The sequence below is a fragment of the Pseudochaenichthys georgianus genome, chromosome 3 (assembly GCF_902827115.2).
Source record: "Pseudochaenichthys georgianus chromosome 3, fPseGeo1.2, whole genome shotgun sequence".
Taxonomy (NCBI): Eukaryota; Metazoa; Chordata; class Actinopteri; order Perciformes; family Channichthyidae; genus Pseudochaenichthys; species Pseudochaenichthys georgianus.
Window position 1 is genome coordinate 23263517 of NC_047505.1, and position 6000 is coordinate 23269516.

Below are 6000 nucleotides of genomic sequence, written 5' to 3' on the forward strand. Positions count from 1 at the left end.
AGCTCAATGCTAATGAAGTTTGGCCCAGCGCCGCGGCCAAAACAGTACAAAAGCACAGCAATACTCCTGGGAGAGGGAGTGAAAACACCTCCGTCACCAAAAGACTCAGCAAACAGACAGAAATCAGGACAACTAGGCTGGGAGAGGGAGTAGAAACACTGCCGTCGCCAACCAAGCCGACACCAACCTGTCCGAACGAAGTCTCTGCGCAGCCAGCCGCAGCTCCTGGAGGACGGGTAATCCCGCGGCCCCGACTGGATGAGTTGCGAAGCTACACGCAGCCAGCTGTTTGCAGAGAATCCTTAACAAATGTTCCGAACGAACGAACGCTGTAGGCTACAAAAAATGTAGCCAAGGTACTCTCGCGCAGCGAGAAGATGAAAAGGAACAGGAACAGATCCTCTGTCGACACCGGCTGATGTAGCCGGTGTCACGTGGGTCACAGGTGACTTTGTTGTTATTGGTACTCGAGCTGCGCATGCGCGCGATGGACATATCCAGTGCTAAAGCACCGCCTCTGGCGGTCAGTAGGGACGAAATAGAACCAGTTTTCTGTCACATTGATCCCAATGGAGTCTGGCTGTGAATAAACATTCGTGTTGGTTTCAGCATCACGTCAGTCTCCCGTCTGTTTGACTTTATTTAAATGTTATGTATTCTACTTATTTACCACTTGATGGCGATAGTGTTCATTGGTTACATGTATTCCTTCTGTTTTAAAAAGAAAATCATGTTTTATATCCAAATAGTGCACAGCTAGCACCATGAATTATTTGTTTAAAGCCTGTATATACATTGGATCCAATCAATGAGCAAGAAATACTGAGCAGATGGTCAATGAAGATTAACCGACACGCAACAAAAACACAACAATGTCCTGTCACTGACATTAAATGTTGTGTCTTTTTTTATTAACATGCTATAGTTGGTATATTACCTTAGAGCTGTTGTGGTTATTATGTCATGGGGTTTGTATACTCAAACAGTCAGTGCTGCTGGTGATTTTTTGTTAAATGTAATTTTGGGGTGTTTAGTTGAGTCGGATGGTAAATGTGACAGCAACTGAGTGACTGTTGTAACGTTGTGCAATTGGTATTGGGCACTCAGTTACACACTAGGTGGTCATTACTGGATTGAAAACAGCTGTTGCTGATGCTGCAGGACACATGCTATAATGACATGGCCACTATTAGGTTAAACCACAGGGTTAAACATGTCAAATGTTGTGCCTCTTTTGATACAATGCTATTGCAGTGACACATTCCTAATCTCCACACCCTTTATTTTATATATGTCCCCAACTGAAATTATTTAATGTATTGGACAAATGTCTGATAAAAGATGTCCATGCGGTTAACTTTAGGAACCATTGATTTAAAGAAAGGAGTTTGAAGATAATTACTTAACAGCAACAGAGAATGTTGATTGATCAATATGACACCACAGCTACATGAAGGCAGGGCAGTTGCCAGCATTTTATAAATAATCAAATCCCTTCCGGCATAACCCATCGATAAATGAACATTTCTGATTTTATTTTATTTATTCAGCTCACTGTTCAGTAATATTTTCTTTATGATAAAAATGGCTTACGCTTATCTTTTCACGGTTTCCTTCTCGGCATCTCAAGTATAACAATATTTGTATGTGAAAAGCAAATGTATTTTCTCACATTTAATCTTTCTTTTTTTGCCACCAGCACGTTTGATATTTTATAATTTTCATAATGGCAAGGAGTATAATTAAAATGATGAAAACATAAGGGAACATCTCCTCTTTAGTTTTTAAAGTGATACATTAATCTGTTATTGGTGCACTTTAATATCTATGGAAGCATACATTGGTCGTGTTTGCTGTTATGTCATAATCACAAGTTAATTATTTTGTTATCTCGAAAAAACAAGCTGTGATCTCGAGATAATCAACATGTTATCACAAGAAAACAAAAGATAGAAAGAGCTCAGGTAAAGATAAAAATACAATTTACATCAGTTTTCATTTACAGAGGAGACTAGCCGCCAGGGGGGGAAAAAATCATCTTCATCAGTACTGTTGTTTGTTGTCTTGACTTGTCATTTGATTTAACTTTAAGGCTGAAATCCGCTATGATTAATGGAACAATGCACTCTTTTTCAATTTCTACATAATCCCATTTCAATAAGTGGTTGAAGTAGTTTTCCTGTTATAACTTGTATATATATATATATATATATATACATTTATTCCCAATGAATAAAAATGTCTATATATATATATATATAGACATTTTTATTCATTGGGATAAACCCCTTGAGATGCACCATCTTGTTTTCAAGGGGGTCCCGACAATAGCAACAACTTACAGACATACATAAACAAAAAGACAAAATGCAAAACATGACACACAAGACAAACCACATACAGTCTGTTAAGTAAAATTCAAGCAATGCACACAATCATTACAATTTGAGACAGTCGAGCAAATCAGTTTCATCAATATCAGTTATAACAAGTACAGACCAGTTGAAAGTGAGATAACAATGCATGTTTAAATATACCCAATGATGCAAGAGATCTAATAGCAGCAGGTAAAGTATTCCAGTCTGTTGGGGCTTTGAAAATGAACGCTCTTCTGCCAATCAATTTTTCTGCAGAGGGGACAGAGAAATAAATCTGAACAGAATGTCTAACTTGATGATTTGGTGAGTAGGGTACAAAATACTGCTTTAAATAAGGGGGATAGTTAAGATAAATGCATTTAAATATCAGCTGAAGCCAATGTGTGTGTCTTCTTACATTTAAAGAAGGCCATTTAAGTTGGTTATACATTATGCAGTGATGTGTACGAAAAGGACAACCAAGAACAAATCTGCATAGTCTGTTGTAGGCTATGTTGAGTGGAGCAAGATCTGATTTATGTGCATTTTGGTAGACAACATCACAATAGTCCATAATAGGAAGAATAAGTTGAGAAGCAATTCTCTTTCGGACACTGAGCGTAAAACAATTGCGAGAGCGGTGTAAAACACCGATTCCGTAATTGACTTTTTGTATTACATGCTTTATATGTAGTTTAAATGAAAGTTCAGAGTCTAGCCATACACCAAGATATTTAAAGCTATCAACTTTAAGCAGAGAAGTGCCATCCTTACATGTTATTACTACATTAGGTTTGGATTTGAGCTTCTTCCTGGTACCAAAGACCATGGTATAAGATTTTGTTTTGTTAAGCAGTAGTTTATTGTGTTATAGCCAGTCCTATAAGATAATAAAATCCGATTGAAGAGAGATCTGAATTTGTGAAAACTCTGATTTGGATGTATATATGACAGTGTCATCAGCATAAAGGTGAGTACAACAATTAATGAGACAAGAATATAAATCATTTATGTAAATAGAGAACAGAAGTGGGCCCAGAGTTGATCCTTGGGGTACACCCTTTTGTTGGATCAACAGGTCAGACTGTTTTATATTAACAACCACACATTGCTTTCTACTGTGAAGGTACGAGTTAAACCATAACACTGTATTATTAGAACGGTCAATTCCGTGAAGTTTATCCAAGAGCAGATATCGATCAACGAAATCAAAGGCTTTTGTCAAGTCAATAAAAATGGCACCTGACACGTGGGGTTCCTCAAGGCTCCATCTTGGGGCCTCTTCTCTTTAACATCTACATGCTACCACTGGCTCAGATAATGAAGAACAACAAAATAAGTTACCATAGCTATGCAGATGACACACAAATCTACGTAACAATTTTACCAGGAGACTATGCTCCAATTCAAACACTGAGTAAGTGCATTGAACAAATCAATGACTGGATGTGTCAGAACTTTCTCCAATTAAACAAAGATAAAACTGAGGTAATGGTTTTTGGAGCCAAGGCAGAACGTTTAAAAGTTAGCGCTGAGCTTCAGTCTGCAATGTTCAAACCAACAGATAAAGCCAGAAATCTAGGTGTAGTCATGGACTCTGACCTGAGTTTCAACAGTCACATTAAAACAGTTACTAAATCAGCCTACTATCACCTAAAGAACATATCTAGGATTAAAAGACTAATGTCACAGCAGGATTTAGAAAAACTTGTCCATGCCTTTATCTTCAGTAGACTCGACTACTGCAATGGTGTCTTCACAGGTCTCACTAAAAAATCTATTAGAAAGCTGCAGCTGATTCAGAACGCCGCTGCTCGAGTCCTCACTAACACTAAGAAAGTGGATCACATCACTCCTGTTCTGAAGTCTTTACACTGGCTTCCTGTGTGTCAAAGAATAGATTTCAAAATACTGCTGCTGGTTTATAAAGCACTGAATGGTTTAGGCCCAAAATACATTACTGACCTCCTGCTAAACTATGAACCATCCAGATCTCTCAGGTCTTCAGGGACTGGTCAGCTTTCTGTCCCCAGAGTCAGAACTAAACATGGTAAAGCAGCGTTCAGTTATTATGCTCCAAATATCTGGAACAAACTCCCAGAAACCTGCAGGTCCGCTGCAACTCTGACTACTTTTAAATCCAGGCTGAAGACTTTTCTTTTTGTCGCTGCTTTTATTTGAACTATTCATATCTTAAACTGCACTGTAACTTTTATCCATGTACTTTTTCTTGTAATGTTTAATTGAACTATTTATATTTTAGACTGCACTGTAACTTTTATCCATGTATTTTTTTCTTAATGTTTATTTGATTAGCTTTTCTTTTTTAATGCTTAATGTCTTTTTTTGTAAAGCACTTTGAATTGCCTTGCGTTGAAAAGTGCTCTATAAATAAACTTGCCTTGCCTTACCTGTGAGTTCACCATCATCTGGAGCAGAGTACAAGTCATTCGTAAATTTAAAGGAATGGTATGCTCATGACACTCATTTTAAAAAAATTATCATCCGATAAAACAGACCAGTCTCTGCCAGTCTCTCTTTTTTTTTTTTTAATCCGATGACATTATCAGTGATTTTAAACTGATTATATACCGAAATAACATCAACACTGTGGGCGCCGCCATTTCCCGGACGTGACGTAATCCATGCGTTTGGTTTTCGAAGACACGTTGATCTCCATGTTATTTACTGTAGTTTCTCTCTTCAAATATGCCTCACTGTATCGCGAAATATTGCCATAATTCGGATAGGAACAATCCACGGAATGCTCGGTTGCATCTGTTGCCAAAAGCTAAGCATAAGAAGTACATTCGGAGGCAGTGGCTAGCGAAATGTGGCCGGCCCGAACCGAGAGATTTACAGGCTCATGTATGCAGCGAACATTTCACATTTCCGGACGACTACTCTGAGAGTATGATCAAACATAACATGGGATTTAAAGAACAACCATTACTCAATTGAGATGCAGTATCATCGGTCTTTCTGGTGTCATCACCGACCAGGACACCAGTTCGGCCAGTAGAGAAATCGCCCTCTGCAAGTGTGAAGCGACGGAGGAGCAGAAGTAGTGCTCGGAGTAAGAATAAGGTATGTTATAGCGCATTTCCATTGCAGCGGCTAGCCCCGTTTTAACGTCCAGGCCAGGACAGTTTTTGGTGGCCTTTCCATATAGCGTAGTACCGACTAGTGTGTATTTCCCCCCAGTTTTTCCGGCCCCATAAAATCGTGATTCTATGGCCAGGGACAACGAAGCTGAGTATGCTAAACTATAGAGAGGGAATCGCTAGCAAGGGTGGTACTACATGCATACATATAGTATCTTATATCATCTTCCCATTATACACACATGCATTTTCAAACATTTGGACTACCTATGTTGCAAATGTATTATCTTTTCAATTTATACACGGCATCTATTGCACGTCTGTCCGTCCTGGGAGAGGGATCCCTCCTCTGTTGCTCTCCCTGAGGTTTCTCCCATGTTCCCTTTAAACTGTGGGTTTTCTTCGGAAGTTTTTCCTTGTACGATGTGAGGGTCTACGGACAGAGGGTGTCGTATTGTCATACTGATATGTATGGCTGAATTCCCCCATCCAATCTCTTCACATTGGTCAAAACTTGTTCCTCTGCTGACGAGTCCGAA